The 22,500-nt window shown below is 42.0% G+C and overlaps 1 protein-coding gene across 10 annotated transcripts in view; it reads right to left on the reverse strand.

Moving 5' to 3' along the window:
- LOC123507179 (mucin-5AC-like) overlaps positions 1-22,500 on the reverse strand; it is a 170,539-nt gene that overhangs the window by 123,863 nt on the left and 24,176 nt on the right. For all 10 annotated transcript variants that reach the window (XM_045259854.1, XM_045259855.1, XM_045259847.1 and 7 more), the window contains exon 2: positions 21,578-22,500. This exon is cut by the window's right edge and continues 176 nt beyond it. The gene's annotated coding sequence lies outside the window, so the exon portion shown is untranslated. The remainder of the gene's footprint in view (positions 1-21,577) is intronic.

Consider the following 22,500-nt stretch of genomic DNA (forward strand, 5'->3'; position numbering starts at 1 on the left):
TGATCGAATGGAACCCCAGTGTTTAAAAAGATTCTGTGGCCTTATAAATCTAATCTAATGCCCAATCTCTCTAAGAACCTTGAATCTTATAAACTAGATCTTAATGAACCCCAAATTGTCTGTGAGCCTTGAGGAGCCTTACAATCTTGACCCGATGAAAGCTGTGTTTAAAACTTTGTGTCCTTATAAACTTAATGTAATTCAAGTCCAAGACCTCCACGAACCTTCAGTTACATTAGAAACTCGATCTAATGGAAGCCCAGTATTCAAAATAAGAGTCCTTGAGACAACTGTACATGCGCTCCTCTGGTCACCAAACACGTGCTTCGCCAATGACCACAGCTGGCAGCCACTGGTGGGCGGGGCGAGGCGAGGCTGCTAGGAGTAACCCAGTGAGCATGATAGTCAAGTGATATCAATTGCCTACCGTCAGTCTAGCAGTGTGTCAGTCTGGAGAAGAGTAAGGCTAATCTATCTATTACTTATCTATGAGACTAACTTTTCTACTATTAGCTTATCTATCAAGTTGACTTATTTGCTGTTTACTAATGTATCTACTATTCATCTTGATTTTATGTCAGCCTCTCCATTGCTTTATTTTTCGTATCTTTTCTTTCATTTTTTCTTTTTATTCATGTGTCCTTTTAACTAGCCTTTTTTTTTTTTATCCTACATATGTTCCTTCTTGCGTATCTTCCTTTCCTCTTATTCCTTTCCATTTCTTTCTTCCTTGTTATCTTATCATTTTCCTTCTATGAAGCAAGCCTGTGTGAATCTCTCTATTTGTCAGTCTTCCACCCTCTTCACACACACACACACACACACACACACACACACACACACACACACACACACACACACACACACACGACCAAGGCTGCGTATTCACCACACTAACACCCCAATAGTGCATCTGCCACCCTCACCACCACACCCTCACCACCACACCTACACCGCACCCAGGCACATTGTTGGACATGTTATCATTTTCACCATCATCATCATCACCATCATCACCATCCCCAATTTCTTTATATTTCCTCCTCCTCTCCTATTCGTTCATGAGGCATTTCCTGTCCTGCTCTTCTTCATGTTATTCTTCTTCATTATTCCTCTTACTGGTTCTTGTATATATGATTCACCACCTTCCTCCTCCTCCTCCTCCTCCTTCTGCTCCTCCTCCTTCTCCTCCTCCTCCTCCTGCTCTTTCCACTCTTCTTTGATTCCATTACCTCATCTCCTCTTCTTCTTCCCCTCCTTTCTTTTCTAATCTAGCATATTTCTCTCTTTCACTTCCTTCCTCTTTCTTTCTTCACCCTCTTCTTTTTCTCCTACTCTCACATTTATCACTCTTGCAGCCTCTTCTCTTTTTTTCCTTCTCTCATCTCTTGCCCTCTCTCCTTTACTTTGCTTTTTATCCCTTTTATTTGTCATGCTATTCTCATTTACTCTATTCCTCCCTTTTATCACCTCACACGATTGTCTCCTTCACTCCCTTCTTTGTTCCTTCCTCTTCCCTTCTCTCCTTTCCTACCTCAACCCATTATCTGTTTCTCTCCCGTCCATTTCATTTCCTCCCCTTCTCATCCCTCCTACTACTGCTCCTCCTCCTCCTTTTCCTAATCCCTCCCTTCATTTTACACATCCCTTCTTCACCCCTCTCCCTTTCTCTTCCCCCTCATGGCAGGCATATTTCTCTAACTCCCTCCTTCCCCTTTCTCCTCTTCCTCCCCCTATCCATCCCCTTCCTCTTCCTCATTTCTTCCCCCTCTCCTTCCTTTCAGTCACAAATCTTGCACATACCCCGCTCTCCCCTCTCTCTCATCCCCTACCCTCATACCTTCTCCCTTCCCCCACCCCCTACTACGGAAGTTGCAAAGAATAGCCGTGAGAACAGGTTAGCAGGTCAGGGTCATTCACGCCGTGAGATGACCTTCCCGAAGCAGGAGTCAAAGGTCAAGTGTGGGTGGAGGAACACAAGGAGCACTAGGGAATACAAAGGATGAACAAACTATGATAAATCTGAGGAACTGGAGGAGATTGGAGGGAGCAGAGAGGAGTGAGGAGAAAGGAGGAGGAAATGGAGGGGATGGAGAAGAACGAGGAGAAGGAGGAGGAGAGAGGAAGAGGAGGAGGAGAGAGGAAGAGGAGAAGGAGAAGAAAAAAAAATGAATAAGAAATGCAGATGTTTTCGTTTTTTATTTCTTCGTTTTTTTTTCTTTTTTTAATGTAACCTTCCTTTAAAAAGAGAGAGAGAGAGAGAGAGAGAGAGAGAGAGAGAGAGAGAGAGAGAGAGAGAGAGAGAGAGAGAGAGAGAGAGAGAGAGAGAGTAAACCTGTCTTACTCCTTGACCCCTACACTTTCTTCTTGCATCAAACGACTTACACGTGCAACCACAACCCCGCCCCAATTCTACCCCGCCCTGCCCATGCCCTGCCCCTCCCCAACTCCGCCCTGCCCCTCCCTGCCCCGCCCCAACTCCGCCCAGCCCCACCTCCGCCCTGTCCCGTCCTCTTGCTATCCAACTCCATTCAACTCCACCCAAACAACTCCCCATCCACATCCCCCACTAGATCCCCTACAACCCTGCATCTCCCAATTCTCTCCCATTCATCCCTGCCCTGCTTCTCTCTCTCTCTCTCTCTCTCTCTCTCTCTCTCTCTCTCTCTCTCTCTCTCTCTCTCTGTCTGTCTGTCTGCAGCTTCCCACTTCACTCTGTCCTCGTTCCGTCCTCGCCCTGCACTCGTCCCCCACCCTCTTCCCTCCTTTCCTCCCCCTTCCCCTTCCTCCCTCTCACCCTTCACCGTCACCCAGCTCCGTATCATATCCTGTTTAAGCAATTGTATTTGAATAAAATCACTATGTATCATTCATCTTTCGCCATCATCACCTTCGTCACCATCACCATCACCATTACCATCATTATCAAGTGTGCCTTCGTGTTATCACCATGTACCATCACACCACCATCATTATCATCAGTGTTGTGTGTTTGGGATCAGTCACTTTCACCGTCACCATCACAATCACCATCACCACCATTATCCTCACCATCTGGACGTAAGAGGAAAATAAGGTTATATATAATATCTCTTCTTTTATATTAAATTTCATAAGCTCTTGGATAGAAGTTCATTAGACAGACTGACAGACAGACAGATAGATATGAAAGACAGACAGACACACAGACAGACAGATATGCCAAGACAGATAGACAGACAGACAGACAGACAAAGGTGCATATAAACACACACACACACACACACACACACACTCTTATTATTTACACATACGCTCAAACACACTCATGCATTATTGAAACCACACACACACACACACACACACACACACACACACACACACACACACACACACACACACACAAACAAAACTTTTCCCCCTCCCGTAAAAAATTGGATTGGTCACGCATTCTCTGTTCTGATTGGTCGGTCATTGTGGCAGGTGGCCGGTGATTGGCCCTTCATTGGTGCAGGTGCTCGGTGATTGGCTAAATATTCTGGATGCTTATTGGTCATTTATCTTGGTATGTGTGGATGTGTCTCTGTCCTGATGGTTTTTATTGACTGTCCTTGGGAAGAGGAGGAGGAGGAGGAGGAGGAGGAGACAAGCAGGACGAAGAGTAGATGGAGGAGGAGTAGGAAAAAGATGAAGAAGAGTAGGTGGAGACAAGCAAATCGTAGAGAAGAAGGAGGAGGAGGAAGAGGAAGAAGAAGAGTAGGAGGAGGAGGAGGAACAAAGGCAAAGCAGAAGCAGGAAGAACAGGAGCACAAACAGTAACAGCAACAGCAGGAGGAGGAGGAGGAGGAGCAGGAGGTTCTCAAGTGCATCTTCCTCCTCATCAACTACGATCGTTCTCTCTCTCTCTCTCTCTCTCTCTCTCTCTCTCTCTCTCTCTCTCTCTCTCTCTCTCTCTCTCTCTCTGCGCGCCAGAATGAGAGGTCACCACCGCAGCTTCTGGATTCAGCGGGCCTATACCTGTTTTGTGCCAGGTGAACAGGGCAGAGGGTGGGGTAGGAGATCAGGGGGGTCAGGGAAGCAGGAGGGGGCAGGGGAGCAGGGGTTTAGAGGAGTTGTGGGACAGGTGTTCAGAGGCCGCAGTGTGAAAGGAAAACCAGCTGAGTTAGGTTAGCGTCTCCACCTGGCCAAAGATTCCAGCATAGCGTGTCTTTGCATTGTGAGGAGAGCAAACTTGAGTCTCTCTTTTAACCACTTCAGTACTGGGACATTTTTGCCTTGAGATTTGTGTACGATTAGACCATTTTATTGACATTAGGAAGGGTCTATGGAGGTTAGAAGATTAATGATCACAGTCTTCACTAATTTTATCCCCCACATGAGTTTCTGAGGTTGTATAAAATCACCAAATAGTAAGCAGAATGAATATGGAAACGAGTCATGGTACTGAAGAGGTTAAGATGATAGCGTTGTTGTTGTTTTTGTTACTGTTGTTGTTGTTGTTGCTGATGTTGTTAGCATGAGATGAAGGAGGAGAGCAATAGCCAAGACAACAGCAACAACAACAACAGCAACGACAGAAGCAACAGGACAAACAAAAGCACCACCTGCAGCAGCAACAACAACAACAACAATAAACAAACAAACAATCAATCAATCTACCCAATCATGCGTGTGTGTGTGTGTGTGTGTGTGTGTGTGTGTGTGTGTGTGTGTGTGTGTGTGACGCAGCGCTCAGGTTGTGATAGTGGTGGTGGTGGTGATGGCGAGGCGAGGCAACAGAGGGAAGGTTGGCGTGAGACTGCGAAAAGCTGGTCTGTGTGAGTCTGGGTCTGGGATGCACGAGAGGTCTCATACAGTCCACATAGCAAGGCAAGATAGCGCTGACACACTGCTGTAACCTAACCACACGGACAAAGCTGGGTGTTGATACTGATCCGACAATGCACACTGTAAGCCAGACAATGAGATAACGTGGTGGTGGGGTAGTGAGGTGAGATGATGAGGAGGCAGGATGGCAGGGTGATGGGGTTGGTGGGGTGAGTACAAGACACATTCACGGATCCACTGATAAAACAAACTCGTTTCTCCAGACCAGACTTCATTGCTAGACCACGGAAAATCACACTCAGTAGCGGGTTACCTCAAGGACGGCGGGCTGGCGGGAACACGACCACCACCATCACCTCTCGTCACCACCATTACCACCATCACTGGCAAATATCACGCGATGTGTCTCCAGTCAACACCAACTACTTATGTTTTGTAATCAGCCTGGAGCGCGAATTAGCGGGGTTTCAAGATTTAAATCACGAAATAGGAAGGAATTGGTTCTCAAAATAATGGTAGATGACTGGAATACACCCGGTAATCAGACTCTTAGTGTTGAGTCACATGGTAGCTTCAGAAGGTTAGCTTATGGATAGGTATTCATGTTTTTGTACAGCGGCAGCCACGTGCACACCTGATGCCTTCCCTATGTTCCTCGGATCCATATTCCCAAACATTTCCGCGTCTACTCAACAGTTTTTAAGAGGATCACGTGGAAGTCATCGAGATTTTCAGCTGTGTTTTCAACATTATGGATTCTGAATATTCACTTTGAAAAAATTATCTTGAAATAAAGGTGAATCAACTCTGTGGCCTTGAAATATTTTCCTGGTGTGAGAAGAGAAAGATAAGGCAATCTCAATTCTTGTGAGATATCTAAATCTGAATAACTGCAAGGAATTGTCTCAACAAGAATAGAATTTCATGAAGTAGTGGGTGCAAGTATGAATATTTGCTAGGTCGTGAGTGAAACGTGGACGGAGAAAGAGAGAAATACTTACACAAACATGACATTAATTTAAGTAGACGTAAACAAAGTCAATTGAACAAGAATGAAACCGCAGGAAAATCAGAAGTGCTGGCATAAATGTTTGTTGACATGTTCACAGATAGCGAGTGACGTGTAGGTGTGTGTTGGGGGACGGACCGATACAACATGGCATTAGATTATTGAGCAACAGTAAACGAATCAGCAAGGAATCAAATTACAAAAAATTGTGTGTGTAGGAATTGATATTTGCTGACATGGTAACGAGTAACGAGTGAAGTGTGTGGAAGCAAAGAGAGATACGACTACGACATGGCACTAATTCATTTGAGTGACTGTAAACGAATCAACTAAGGAATAAAACAACAATCGTGGGTGTTGGTATGACTGTTGATGAGGTAACGAGTAGTGAGTGACGTGGAGGCATGAACGGAGACACAGTTCCGTATTCAGAAACGCTTTGCTCTCTCACCACGACTACTTTCCAAGGCCACACGGATGATTAGCGGAGGTTTCAAGAGTGTTGCTCCTTTTAATAATGTAGGAATCTTGTCAATCTGCCTCTAGAACCGTAATAACACCTTTAAAAACTAGCGTAAATTTAGATAAAGCCTTTTGAAGTAATGGAGATGAAGAACAGAAGTGTTTAAGAATACGAACCACAGAGCGATACAACACAACTACAAACAAAAGAACAAGAATAACAAATGTAGGCAATGATAGGTGCTCATGTGAATATTATAAGGTGGAGGCAGAGAGCGACGGCCCACCACCACTCAGAGCCAGAGAGCAGTGTCAGGACGGGCCACCTGCGCAGTTAGGTTGAGGAATGTGAGTGTCGCACCTGATTAGCACCTCGGCCTACCGCTATCAAGACACTTTTTTTTTATTACCCAAGACGCAGACTGGGCCATACCACTGTGCTCCTAACCTAATCCGCACTACAACGCGCCACGGAATTATCTTTTTTTTTGTGTGTGTGTAAAGGAGTCAGGCCAAGAGCTAATAAAAGGGCAGAAAAAGGCCTACTGAAGGATTTAGTGTTAAAAAAAAGGTAAAGCTAAAAGCGTTATCCAGATTAGTTAAGTGTCTTGTAAAAACCTTTCTACCTCTTCACTCCACTATTGTTAACAGGTTTAAGAAGTTATAAGGGTTTTTTAAGACTCCGTGATTTCCGTGATGGTCAGACAAAGGTATCGCATCATTTATAAGGAAAAACATCCATAAGAATAAGGAAGAACACCCATAACAAGCTGCCTAAGGTGGTGTTGGCGTGGCTTGCCCTCGGACCACAACACCACAGGCTACACACCATCATACCACCACCACCACCACCTTGTAACCGCTGTCTTTACCATGCTGATCTCTCCCATACTTCATACCATATATAGAAAAGTAAATAGGCGGACAAATATGCAAATTACACACACACACACACACACACACACACACACACACACACACACACACACACACACACAAATAATGAGCTCTGAGCTCGTGGGTAACACAGCGTCCCACCTCACCCCGTCCTCACACACTTAACTTTTACCGCAAGAATCTTAACGAGGCGCCGCTATAAGGATTGTAATACCGTTGTCCTCAGCCCGACCACGCCTCCCCCCCACCCAACACTTCCCCTCCTTCACCTCACCCCCTGCCTCGCCTCGCCACCACGGGCCGCGAGTGAAGGTGACGAGGTGAAGAGTCCTGCCTCACTCACACGCAGCGATAAGAAGTGGAAAGGTACACGTGGGAAGAGATAGAGTAATAAGTTTAAGAGCTTCAAGAGTAACTAAACTAAACTCCTCTTGTGTCTTTTATGTGTCTGTTTTCTGGGAAATTACATAGATCAGTTGATGACTGTTCGTTTCCCGGCCTTGTGACTTTCGCTTGGCATAACTCCAATAGTTTTACTACCACACGTTCTAAATACTTCAATACACTTATTTTAACTAAACTGATCTTGTGTCTTAGGTGTCTCTTTTCCGGGAACGATATTATGAGCAAGTTTTTTCGTCTTCATTTTTTAGTGTTGGTAGGTTTCTTGATTAGCTATAAAATAAAAAAAAAATATAGTGTTGTTGTGTTCTTAACTGTTTCTTCTAACTCGATTACTGTTAAATAGCTGTTGTGGCATTCATTAGCGTTTTCAAGAGTGTGGGTGAGTGACTAGACTGTTTAACAAAAGTCTCTGCGTAATTAAGATGAGAAATGCACACGACTTCTCATTCTTGTAGTCTTTTAAAAGTTATTACGAGAGTTTGAAGTGATTGAGTATAAAGGACATCATGGTAGATATAAAGTTTCGTTTCCTTTATTCTCCTTGCCTTCTCTCATCCTTTCAAAATAACAGGACTCCCGTTTCTCTCTTCTTCACTATGAATATCCTTCCCCTTTTTTTCTATCAATCCATCTATTAATACATTCTCTTCTCTTTTTCCCTTTTCTTCACTCTTCTTTTCTTTTCCTTCCCTATTCTTCTATTTATTTTTTCTATCTTCTCTTCTTCCCTTTTCTTCACCCTTTCTTTCTTTTCCTTCCCTTTTCTTCTATCAATACATTCTCTTTTCTATTTCCCTTTTTTCACTCTTCCTTTCTTTTCTTTCCCTATGCTTTACTTATTTTTTCTATACTTTCTTCTTCTTCCCTCGCCTTTCCTTCTCCTCCATACAACTCTCCTCTCTTCCCCATCATCTCCCCTCACTCCTCTTCCCAAACACGATAATCTTCTCCCCTCTCCCAATTCAGATGTCCCTCCTTGTCTCCCCTTTCTCTCTTACTACACTCCACTCCCCTCCTTTCCCCTCCAACCCCTCTCCCGTCCACCACTTACCTCCTATTACCTTCCCTCGTTTTCTCTCTCAGTCATCCACCCATCCATCCCTCTATTCACATCCCCTCCACATCCCCTCTATTCTTCCTTCCCCTCATCTCTTCCTCTCCTCACGTCCTGTCTCCGCATGCAGTCATAACAGCTCTCTCTCTCTCTCTCTCTCTCTCTCTCTCTCTCTCTCTCTCTCTCTCTCTCTGAATCATGTTATACACCAAAACATTTATTCTCTTTCGGTTACCACCACCTCCTCCTCCTCCTCCTCCTCCTCCTCCTCCTCCTTTTATCTTCCTCTTCCAATGACTCTTCAGTGCCCTCCATCAGCTGTCATTCCCTTCATTCGCTTGCTCCCTCCCTCCCTCCTCTTACTCTTACCTCTTCTCCTCCTCCTCCTCCTCCTCCTCCTCCTCCTCCTCCTCCTCCCTCCTCCGTCGTCAGTCATGCTGGTGGTGGAGAGACGGAGGCAGGAGAGAGGAAGGAGGGGAGGGAGGGAAGGAGGGAGGAAAGGAGGGAAGGAGGAAAGGAGGGCAGTGGCTCCTCTTCACGCCTTCAATAGCACTTAATGTGACCAAGGACGAAGGAAGGAAGCAAGGAAGGAAGGAAGGAGACATGGCGGAAAGGAGAGAAGGAATGAAAAAAAAACTGAAGGGAGACGAAGAAAAGATGAGACGAAAAAAATAAAAAGGAAGGAAAGAAGGAAAAGGAGAGAATGAATAAATAAGAATTAAGTAGGGAAGAGAAAAAAGAAGGGATGGAAAGACAATAAATGGATGTGAAGGAGGGTAGAAAAGAAAGAAGGAATAAAGGAAGGAACGAATAAGGTAGGAAAGGAAAGAAAATCAAGAAAAGAAAAGGAGAAAAAAACAAAAATGAAGAAAATATAAATAAAATTGAATAAAAGCATAAATAAATAACAAAGAAAAATGTAAAGAAAAGTAAACAGAAAGAAAAACAACAAAGATGAAAGCAAATTAGACAAAAGGAAAAGAAAGAAATGCAATGAAAATTAAAAGCTAAAGAAATTAAGGAATGGATGCATGAAGAGAGAGAGAGAGAGAGAGAGAGAGAGAGAGAGAGAGAGAGAGAGAGAGAGAGAGAGAGAGAGAGAGAGAGAATGAAGGATGATGAAGGGAGGAGGACGAGAGGTGAGGAGGAAGAGGATGTGGGAGGAGAGGGAAGGAGTGGTATGAGGGGAGGAGGACAGATGAAACTACTATTACCACTATTATTACCACGACTACTACTACTACTACTACTATTACTACTACTACTATTATTACTACTACTACTACTACTACTACTACTACTACTACAACTATTGCTACTACTACTGCTACTCCCACTACTACTATTGCTACTACTACTATTACTACTACTGCTACTACTACTACTACTACTACTACTACTACTACTACTACTACTACTGCTACTACTACTACTACTACTACTACTACTACTACTACTACTACTACTACTATCTATCTATCTGTCTGTCTATCTATCTATCTCTATCTGTTCACTATCTACTTATCTATCAACCTATCTTTTCATTCATATAAATCGTACTTCTAAAAAATCTGTCTATCTATCTATCTATCTATCTATCTTTCCGTTTGCTTATCCTACGCATATTTCACAAACAACCTAGAGAGAGAGAGAGAGAGAGAGAGAGAGAGAGAGAGGTGGTAAGAGCTCTTTAAATTGCGCTATCCTCCCCTCCTGTACAGTCAAGAAGGAACATGTACGGTGACTACTAACTCAGGGTAACCTCAATGGACGTCAAACTCACTCACTCGGTCAACCTTCCCTGCTGCTCCCGTATTCCTGCCGTGTTCCAGTGGTGTTGGTGCTTCCCGCCCTGCTTTCTCGCCTGCTCTCAATTTCACAAGTCTTCTCCTCGCCCTCCTCTATTCGTTCTCTAGACTGTCATTCATTATTGTTTTAGAAGTATTGTTTTGGTTGGGTAGTGGCGGTGGTGGTGGTGGTGGTGGTGGTAGTGATGGTGTAATCTTCTCGTTCTTATTAAAGAAATACACGGAGATTAATTGTAAAGGAAAGTCAAGCAGCAGCAGATCTTTAGGTCCTTATGTGGATGTTTTGTAGCTGTTTCTAATTAGATGTAGGGTTCAGATACAATATAGTACAGCTGAAGGCTTCTCTCATCCACCTCTCATTCAAGTTTAGATGAAAAGAGAAGAGAAGATGAAGATGAAGGTGATGAAAAAAAAGGAGGAGAAGGTGAAAGAAAAGACGTAGAAAAAGAAAACAAGAACTTCATGATAAGCATCACCACTGCCACCACCATCACAACAAACACCACCACCAGTACCACCACCACCACCACTACTATCACTGTACCTGAGTAACCTCGTCCAATCTTCACTTCATTGAAATTACCAGTTTGAACTACTGCAGCCCCCCCTACCACCACCACCACTACCACCACCACCACCACCGTTCTATTACCACACTCGACCCGTCAATAAAAAGTTCACCACCACCACCACCAGAGAGAGAGAGAGAGAGAGAGAGAGAGAGAGAAATGAAGGCAAAGTCTTACACTACAAGACAAGACGGAGGAGGAGGAGGAATAAGACGTAGAAGAAGCAGCAGCAGCAGCAGCAGAAGCAGAAGCAGAAGCAAAAGAAGAAGAAGAAGAAGAAGAAGAAGAAGAAGAAGGAAAAGGAAAAGGAAAAGGAAAAGGAAAAGGAGAAGGAGAAGGAGAAGGAGAAGGAGAAGGAGAAGGAGAAGAAGAAGAAGAAGAAAAAGAAGAAGAAACGGAGGAGAAAAAAAAGAAGAAAAAAAGGAAAAAAAAAAAGAAAAGAAGAAGACCACCACCACCACCACCTCTGCTACCACTATCACTACCACCACCACCAACACTACCACCAAAACAACAACAGCGAACAAGAAAAAGATAAGATAAAAAAGGAAATTTGGAAGGACTAGAAGGAGGAAGAGAGACTGGAGGGAGGGAGGGAGGGAGGGACGAAGGGAGGGAGGAAGAGAGGGAAGGAGGGAGAGAGGGAAGGAGGGAGACATGGAGGGAGGGAAGGTAAGAATGGAGGTAACTTTCTAACAGGACCCACTTCTCAGTAGGTACCCATTCCTCCAACTCTCCCTTTCAATACTTCAAACAAACACAGCCTCTCCTCTCCTCTCCCTCTCTCTCTAAGTAAGATATTCAAACGATGTCTAATATTAGCAAGGCGTTTAGGAATGTTGCTCAGTGTGGAGTTACTATTTTCTCCTCCTCCTCCTCCTCCTCCTCCTCCTCCTCCTCCTCCTCCTCCTCCTCCTTGTTCTTCTTATCCTCCTTGTTCTTCATTGTCTTATTCTTCTTGCTATCATCAATTTTTACGTCTACTCCTTCTTTTGCTTCTCTTCCTCCTCCTCCTTCTCCTCCTCCTCCTTCTCCTTCTCCTCCTCCTCGTTCTTTTTATTCTCCTTGTTTTCCATGACTTTCTCCTGCTATCATCAAGTTCTACTACTATTCCTTCTTCTACTTATCTTCCTTTTCCTCCTCCTCCTCCTCCTCCTCCTCCCTTCTTCCATATTCTATCCTTCCAGTTTTCTACTATTCCTGTTTGCTTAAATTTCTTTGTTCCATTTTCTTTGATCTACAGAACTTCCCTTTTCCTCTCTCTCTCTCTCTCTCTCTCTCTCTCTCTCTCTCTCTCTCTCTCTCTCTCTCTCTCTCTCTCTCTTACCACACGAACATAATATTTACTCAAATGACTTTACTTCTCTACAATTTACTCCTCCGTTCTCTTCCTTTCCTCCTTTCCTTTCTTGAAACAGGAGACATTATTTTTTTTTTTATCCAGCTTCGTATTCTTTCAAACCTCGCTTGGCTACTGTTTACCGGCAGCAGTGGAAGTTCAATAACGTGAGAGTCTACATGTTATAAAAAAAAAAAAAAGGAAGAGTTCTTATTAAAATGGAGGGTGACACAATATTACCAGATTCCAGTGTTTGCGATTAAATCTCGTATTCTGAAACGTTTTGCTCTCTCACCTTCACTACTTTCCGAAGATTCTAGTTGAAGATACTCATGCTTTTAAGGATATCTCTATTGGGTGATGGGTTAGCAAGAATTCTAGTTTATTTTAAGGAGAAACTGTCTTGAAAAACCTGGCTAGTTGTCTTCGTGGCCTTGAAAAACTGTCGCGGTGAGAAAGCAAGGCATTTCTGAATAAAACCGCAAGACTCAGTGGAAATGAAACCAGCAGATACGCTTCATTCCCTCACCAAGACTATTTTCAAAGGCCACAGGGATGATGCGTCTGGTTCTCACGGGTATTTTTTCCCCTGATGATGCAGAATCCTTGTTGAACTTTCTCTAGAACCACAAAAACATCCTTGAGAACCAGACTAACTTCCACGGGAGCCTACTGAAAGTGATCGAAGTAAGAGAGTAAAGAGCTGAAGTGTTTAAGATGTAGGCCTGTCTGATCATCCCTGTGACCTTTGAGCTTAGTCCTTATGAAAGCCCACTGTAAGGTCATCAGTGGCAGAACAGCAAGAAGAAACACCAGAAACACAACGGATCATCTGTGTTTTCTTTAAAGTTAGTCCTTACGAGAGACCCAACTGTTTATCAATAGTTTCCAGTGGATTCTAGGAGGAGGAGGAGGAGGAGGAGGAGGAGGAGGAGGAGGAGGAGGAGGAGGAGGAGGAGGAGGAGGAGGAGAAGGAAAAGAAGGAGGAGGAGGAGGAAGAAAAAGAATGAGGAGGAGGAAGAAAAAGAATGAGGAGGAGGAAGAAAATGAGGAGGGAAAGGAGTAAGAGGAAGATTTTGAATTATGTATTTTCTTATGATGGTGAGGAGGAGGAGAAGAAGAAAAAGGAGGAGAAAGAAGAGGAGGAGGAGGAGGAGGAGGAGGAATGATTCTTCTTATGATTAAACGAACACAAACAACAACAGACTCGCATACCCTTGGCAGACTGCTTGATTTCACTTTCCTACACTAATTACCAGTATTATAGAATGGACACAAGGAGCAGCCTGAGGGGAAGGAGGAGGAGGAGCAGGAGGAAGAGGAGGAGGAGGAGGAGGAGGAGGAGGAGGAGGAGGAGGAATCAACACCACACGGATATATCAACCAGAATGAAAACCTCGCGAAGGTGCAGAAAGTAACATGGCGACCTTTCTAAAGGGTAAAGTTCACTGGACCACTTGTACCCTCCTCCTCCTCTTCCTCCTCCTCCTCCTCCTCCTCCTCCTCCTCCCCTCAGGCTGCTGGACGTGGAGGAGAAGGACGAGGGTCAAGGAAGCGCGGGGGAAGGAGCGGGAGGGAGGGGATGATGAGGAGGAAGAGGAAGGAGGGTTAAGATGAGGAGGAATACTAATTAGGTTGAGAATTAGGTGCTTGAGGCAAGGAAGGGTGTTATGCAAGATGTTTTTGGAGGAGGAGGAGGAGGAGGAGGAGGGAATAAGAAAAATGCAAAGATAACTGGAGGAGGTAAAAAGAACAGAAGAGAGAAGGGATATGTAAATAGAAGGATAAAGAGAGGAGGAGGAGGAGGAGGAGGAGGAGGAGGAGGAGGGAATATAACAAAAATGCAAAAGTAACTGGAGAAGAAGAAAGAAAAACAAAAGGAATGAAGGAATATGTAAATAGACAACAGGATAAGGAGAGGAGGAAGAAGAGGAGGAGGAGGAAGTGGAGGAAAAGGAGGGAATATAAGAAAAATACATGACAAACAGGAGAAAGAGAAGAAAGAATAACAGAAAAGAGAAGGAATATTTAAATAGACATAACACAAAAACAGAAGGATAAGAAGCAGCGGGGGAGGAGGCGGAGAAGAAGGAGGAGGGGGAAGAGGAGGAGGAGGAGGAAGAAGGAGGAGTAAGAGAAAGAAGGAGGAGGAGAAGGAAGGGAATATGGACAAAAACAATGATTAAGAAAAAAATAAAGAAGAGGAGGAAACGAGATGTATAAAAATAAGTAGAAACAAAAGAATGACTGTATAATGATGAAAAGGAAAAGAGGAAGAAGAACAGAGTGACGTGATAATTAGACAGAAACAAAAGAAAAAAAAAACATACCAAGACGAGGAAGAGGAATAGGAGATATAAGGGAAAAGAAATGGAATGAAGACAGGAAGGAGCAAAAGACAAAATAAAAGAGGAAGAAAGAAAAAAATGGCAAGTATGAGTAACTACACTATAAGAAATGAAGGAGGTAACGAAAATGAGAAAGAGAAAAGGAAAGAGAAAGAAAAAGGAGAAAGGAAAAGGAAGGGATTAATGAAAAGGAAAGACAATGACAAAGAAGGAGAAAGAATGATCAAGAAGAAGAAAGAGAAAAGGAGAAAACAAAAGAGAAAGAGGAGGAAGGAGAATAAAGAAATAGGAATGAGAAAAAGAAAAAAAGAGATAGAAAAAGAAAAAAAATTAAAACAAGGAGAAAGAGGGAGAAAGAAAATGAGGAAGATGAAAGAACAAAAAGAAAATAAAAGGAAAAAACGAAAAGGAGGAATATGGAAAAAAGTAGAGAAAATACGAGAAAAATGTGAAATAACAAAAAACAAAAGACTGTGAATCAACATAAGCCTATTTAAGAAGGAATCGGACTGCTTTAGAATATTACTCCTGCGCCCGTATTATGAAACATCCTTCCCTCTCACAACGACAATTTTTCAAGGCCACAGAGACAACTAGATGGATTTTTAAGACAGTTGTCTCCTTTTAATAAACTAGAAACCTTACCAATCTATCACCAGCGTCATAAAAATACTCTTAAAAACACGAGTATCTTCAACTGGAGCCTTTGGAAAGCAGTGATGGTGAGAGAGCAAAGCGTTTCAGAATACAGGCCTCGATACGAAAGCAAGATAGAAAAATGAGAAGGTTCCTCCCCACACATCACTTCAGTCCCTCTCTCTTTCAACACACGCACTGGAATAAGACAGGGGAAAAATTGAAGGCCTCCATATATGAGAGGAAAAATAAGAAGGCTGTTATGGAGAATAAGATGTTTTTTTTCTGATAATAAGAAGATAATGATGAAGGAGTACTGAAGGAGTTGAGAATAAAGATATTTTTTTCATGTTTATAAGACAATGGACATGTCATGATGTTGAATTGATAGAATGATGAAACAATGAAGAAATGGTGAAGAAATAATGAAGGAGTAAAGAAAATGTAAGAAGGATTAAAGAAAGAATAAAAAAAAGGGATAAAGAAGGAACCAAGAATGAATAATAAAGTGTATAATGAATGAGGGATGGAAAAATAAAGCAGCTTTCTTTTTCTTACTTTTTTCTTTGCTTTTATACGAAACAGGACAAGAAGAAGCATAAGGACATAAAAGGGCAATAAAGGAGAAAAGTAACAGTAATAAGGAAACAATGAAGAAATAATGAATGAATAAAAAGACAAAAAAAGAAATAATGAAGGAATAGGAAAGACAAAGAAAGAAATAATGAAGAAATAGGAAAGACAAAGACGAAATGATGAGATCCCATACACTTGAATAATTAAGATAGTTATAAAAGAAGAAATAGAGAAAACAACAACAACAACAACAACAACAACAACAAAATAATGGAACATCTTTTTTTTAACGACCAGTAAGAAGAAGAAAACGACAAGACTTTTTTAGTAAGCTGAGCAACTGCCGTGACATTTATCCAGTGCTGCAACTCTTTGATGCATTCACGGGTAACAATTGATGCACTGGCTCCTTTTTTTTTTTTTTTGCACGTGTTATTCTTTCCGATGCTTGTTCCTCCAGGCTAGCGACCTTCACTGACCTTGGCGTGCTGCGGAGAGTGAGACGCCGAGAAGAAAGCTGTGTTCATATTATGCAGATTCACGTAGACTGATTTTACGCTGTTTTTTTCCTTCTTTTCCTTCTGTATAAAGAGGAGGACGCTAGAGATAGATTCAAATGAGGGGGAAAAGACAGTAAACTTTCAGGAAGATGCAGAGAAAGAGAGGAGGACCAGAGAGAAGAACCAGAGAGAAGGTTTGTAATAGACTGAGGTGGTCTGAGCACAAGAGGAAAGGCGAGGAACACGTGAGGAAAAGGATGCTGGATATAAATCTACCCAGTAAAATACAGGAATATCTAGCAGGTTTATAAGTGCTGGGAATGAATACGTGTTTGTAATGGGTGTGAGAGGTGAGGTGAAGAATTCTACACGTGAATTTAACTGGCACGAGAAAGAGTGGAAGATAAAAAAAATTGGAAGACCTGAGGGTTTATGAATGCAGTGGATAAAAAGTGGCTTTTAATGGGTGTGGCTGAGGAAAGTTGATCTGCTGTGGCACCCCTTGACGGAAGCAGCCGAAAAATATGGATGCAAAATAAAAATAAGTAAACAAATAGATAGAATAAAGAGTTAATATACAACCACATCTTTTTTTTGTATTTTCTATTTTCATTTTTTTTTTTTTTCATACTATTTCTGCTTATTGTACATTTCCTCTCATTCTAACAGCCACTGACTCTGCACAGCTTCCCTCCTACTCCTATAATTCCTCCAACACAAAACCCTTCATTCCTCTAACCCTTTTAACTCTTTCAACACCAGACACACTTTCCTAAGGCTCACAAAATAACTTATTACTAATCAGATAAAGTACCAGATGAAGAGTAGATAAGAGGTGATTTTTAATGCCTTCACTATAACAAAAGCATTTCAAACTCTTCAGTACTGGAACTCATTTTTTACCATGAGTTTTGGGTATGATTAGACGATTTTATTTATATTAGGAATGGTCTATAGAGGTCAGAAGATTAATAGCCACAATCTTCACTATTCTAATTCCCTACATAAATTTCTGAAGGTGCATAAAATCGTCAGTTAGTAAGCAGAAAGAATAAGAAAATGCGTCATGGTACTGAAGGGCTTAAAGACAACACCGGAGTGAACGTGATTTAAAGTCGTGGTATTCAAATTTAAACCCCATCGTCTCAATATTCCTTTCCTTACTGGCAGCCGCGATTTAGTGACCATTCATATCGCTGCTTATGATGCACGATTCTTAGCCTTTTGTCAGTACTCAGCCTCATATGACATTCAGCAGTCTATCGGGCTAATTGGTCTAGTTTTAAGTGCAAGGTTACGAGGCGGCTGGCGTCGAGTACTGAACACTGTAGTACCGCGGTGGTGAAAGTAACCAGTCGAGTTGTGACCGTCGCTGTAACCTTGCTGTTTTCTTGTATCCCTCTCACACTGGCAGGGGGTCGGCGGGAGGTATCACACTCACTCACATACTGCACAGGGGCACTCACACACACACGCGCGCACACACACACACACACACACACACACACACACACACACACACACACACACACACACACACACACACACACACACACACACACACACACACACACACACAGCAGTGCCACGAGTTTCACTGTTCGCTGGTGTCTCATTGTATCGGACGCATGTTGGCGCTACTGAGCACACACTGTTTGCATTCCTGAGAGAGAGAGAGAGAGAGAGAGAGAGAGAGAGAGAGAGAGAGAGAGAGAGAGAGAGAGAGAGAGAGAGAGAGAGAGAGAGAGAGAGAGAGAGAGAGATAGGAAAGAAAAGGACATAAGAAGAAGAAAAGGAAAAAGAAAAGAAAAACCAACAGAAGAACAAGAATAAAAAGAAACAAAAACAATATAAAGAATAAAGACAAGGACAGGAACACGACGAAGGAAAAGAAATTAATTATTAACAAAAACATGAAGATCGATAACAAGATCAAAAGGAGGAGGAGGAGGAAGAGGAGGAGGAGGAGGAGGAGGAGGAGGAGGAGGAGGAGGAGGAGGAGGAAGAATAAAAGGAAGAGGAAGTGTCATAATCTCTCCTTTAATTCACCTCTCTCTCTCTCTCTCTCTCTCTCTCTCTCTCTCTCTCTCTCTCTCTCTCTCTCTCTCTCTCTCTCTCTCTGGCGAGCAAGGTCACAATTCTTTCATCACCACACTTTATACAGACCACACGTTGTAACAAAAATGAGACCATAAAAACAGCAATAAGCAAGAGAGAGAGAGAGAGAGAGAGAGAGAGAGAGAGAGAGCAGTGGTACAGAAGTGAGAGTTAACGTAAACCCACTGACATCTTCGGTTCTAATCCCGTTTCACTTTTCTTCCTGCTTGAAACGATGTAAGGAGGATCTGACAGCAGGAGAAAAATGTCACAGTAGGAAAACATTAAAGGTTTATACTTTCACTACTAAAACAACAACTGCTGCTATTACTACAACAACAACGACTACGACTACTACTACTACTACTACTACTACTACTACTACTACTACTACTGCTGCTACGGTTATCATTATAGCTACTACAACTACTGCTACCACTACTACTAATGATAACCATAATAATAATGATAAAAATAATCAACTAGAACTGCTATTACTACAAATATTACTACTACTAATACTGACACTAGGAGAGAGAGAGAGAGAGAGAGAGAGAGAGAGAGAGAGAGAGAGAGAGAGAGAGAGAGAGAGAGAGACGGGAAGGGAAGGTACCATTAACCTGAAACATACATAACAAATGATACAACCTCTCTTATCCGGAATTCTAAAACCTTCTCACGTGAATCACAAACTCATCCACGTTCTTTACAAAATCACCTTCACAAACAACAAGAAATAACGTAAAAATAACAGTAAGAACACCAATTAAATCACGGAAACAAGCAAAGAAAGGAAGTGAAGAAGCAGAGGAGGAGGAGGAGGAGGAGGAGGAGGAGGAGGAGGAGGAGGAGGTGGTGGAGGTAGGGGAATAACAGCGGTACACTCATACGGAGGAAGGTGAACGAGTGGAGAGAGAGAGAGAGAGAGAGAGAGAGAGAGAGAGAGAGAGAGAGAGAGAGAGAGAATAAAGCAAGGTAAATCTTTGGTTATTTCCTCGTTTTCTCCAAGCAAGGTAACGTAAAGAGAATTTAGTTTTTTTCTACATAGCAACTCCTCTCTCTCTCTCTCTCTCTCTCTCTCTCTCTCTCTCTCTCTCTCTCTCTGTCCTTGCCTTCCTTCCTCCTCTCCCACACTCACCTAACCTAACCTAACCATCTTACAGTTTCTTCACATCCTTCAGCCTTCATCCTTCATTTCCTCCCATTACACTAAGCATAACTCTCTGTAATGCTCCTAACTTCACTCACTTCAAGAGTTCTCACAGTTATAATACCTCACTCCTCCTTCACTTCTCTCACTTTTCACCTCGCATCACCTACCCTCTGATTACCACACACATACACACACACACACACACACACACACACACACACTTACTCATTCCATCACGTTCTCTTCCTCATAGTAACGAGGCATGAATATTAATTATCTTTTTTTCACCTCTGTCTTTTTTTTGTCTTTTTTTTTTTTTTTTTGCAGGACAAGCGACAAGAGTTGATCGTCTGCTCTCTTCTCGTTTTCTATTGAAGCCGAGGATGGATAGAAAGTGACTGACTGAATAAACAAATAGTCAATGGAAAAGAGTAAAACGAATGGTTAACTTTATGAATGGACGAATGTATGAATATGTGTGAATGGGTAAATGATTGAGTGAGAGAGAGAGAGAGAGAGAGAGAGAGAGAGAGAGAGAGAGAGAGAGAGAGAGAGAGAGAGAGAGAGAGAGAGAGAGAGAGAGAGAGAGAGAGGGAGAGAGAGAGAGACTAATAAAGAAAAATAAAAAAAAATAACTAACATCAATAAACCAAACAAAATAAACAATAAAAAAAGACAAAAGCACCACTCGTTCACTAACAATAATACCACAACATCATTTAACTTTCTTATCATCACTATTACTATCATCATTTTCTTTCCTTTTCTCTCTGACTAATTAATTCTTTCACTAGTATCATCATCACTACTATTTTTTCTTCCTCTCTGATTAATCAACCCTCTTACTAAGATATGCAACAATTCACGGCGCTAAGACAGAGGTTCAAATCGTACCAAACACATACAGCCGAACCATGCGTGCTTTGGTGTCCGAGGGGTCTCCAAGCGCACGGGTTCGAATCCTGTCCACAGTCCGAGTGTAGGTTGGGCTTCCTCACTCGGGGCAACAGTTTCCTAGCGGGTGGGCTTTGAGATAGGAGGTACCCCAAAAAGTGTGAAAAGACCACATGGTATAAATAAAAAAAAATGAATATATAGAAACAAACACACGAAAGATGATGAAAAAAGAGAAAATTTTCAAACTTTTAAGCAACACAAAGTTTGGAAATTGCTGTGAAATAAGGAAAGATGTCTCGGGATGGTTAGAAATTAAGGAAAAAATCCCACAAATAGCAGTAAAGGCGTTACTTAAAGAAACGATGAGTAAATATTATGGAGCAGACAGATATGCTATGGGAATGAAGAAAAATCAGACTCATTCACGTTCCTCACAAAATTATCTTCTCGAATAACAAAAAAAATAACGTAGAAATAACAGTAAGAACATCGAATGAATAACGGAAACAGGAAATAAAAGGAGGAGGAGGAGGAGGAGGAAGAAGAAAAGGAGAAGGAAGAAAAGGAGAAGGAAGTAGGAGGAAGAAGAAGAAGAGGAGAAGGAGGAGAAAAAGAAGAGAAGAAGGAGGAAGAGAAGGAAGAAGAAGGAGGAGGAGGAGAAGAAAAGAAAAGGAGGAGGAGAAGGAGAAGAAGAAGGAAGAGAAGAAGGAATAAGAAGGAGGAGAAGGAAGAAGAAGAAGGAAGAGAAGAAGGAATAAGAAGGAGGAGAAGGAAGAAAAGAAGAAGAAGAAGAAGAGGAAGGAGGAGAAGGAAGAAGAAGAAGGAAGAGAAGAAGGAATAAGAAGGAGGAGAAGGAAGAAGAAGAAGAAGAAGAAGAGGAAGGAGGAGAAGAAGAAGAAGAAGAAGAAGGAGGAGAAGGAGGAAGAAGAAGGAGGAGAGGGAAGAAAGATGAGGAGGAGGAGGAAGTGCATTAATAGCGGTACATCAATGAGATTAACAAAACACAAATCACTCAACTTACCTTCAGAATATAAGAAAAGTGTCCTGAAACCCGCAGGGGGAAGAGGCGAAGTGCGGGAGACGAAGAGACGTAACGATGATAAAGAGGGAGAGACACACACAGTTAATATTCCCTTAGATTCATCGCTTTAACATTCTCAAGTCAGCAACGCACATACGTACACACACATATACACACACACACACGCACACGCACATGCACAATTCAGCGTAGCCTTCACTTTTCCTTCGTCATAGTGGGAAGTAATGGATCTTTCTGTATTATTTCCTGTATTTCCTCCTCTTTTTTTTTTTCCTTCGTTCGTTTCTTCGCTTGAGTGAAAATGACAATGTACGTATTTCTCTACTCACTCTGCAATTCCTTCGTGCATTTATTTATTATTTCCTTCACATTCTTTTATTTTATTTTTTATGTACGTTTTTGGGGGTTTTGTTTCTCTTGCTCCCTCTCTTTCTCTCTCTTTCTCTTTCTTTCTTTTCTACTGCAAAATTCCTTCCACTTTTTACATTGTTACTTTCCTGTGTTATGGTATTTATAAAAGTGGTGTATTTCGTTAGTTATTTTCTATGCTAATAATATCTTGTGTTCTTTATTATCATCATTTTCAAACATTTACCAACGTTGACATGTTATTTTCCTAAAGCTTTTATATATTTCGTTTCTTTTTTTTTCATTTATCTCTATTCAGTTATTCCATTGTTTTCCAGCATTTTTGAACACACACGATTTCCTTTCACCTTCTCTACCATTCATAAACTCTCACTTTCCTCACAATCAACCGTACTAAGTTATTTCCTCCTTCCTTTCTTCCTTTCCAATGTTATTTTCTATTTTTCCTTTCCGCTGTATCATATCCACATTTCTTCTTTTCCAATGTATATATTTCTTTTCACCTTTCGACTGTCTTAAATAATTTCTTTTTA

This window comes from Portunus trituberculatus, chromosome 21 (genome assembly GCF_017591435.1).
Source record: "Portunus trituberculatus isolate SZX2019 chromosome 21, ASM1759143v1, whole genome shotgun sequence".
NCBI lineage: Eukaryota > Metazoa > Arthropoda > Malacostraca > Decapoda > Portunidae > Portunus > Portunus trituberculatus.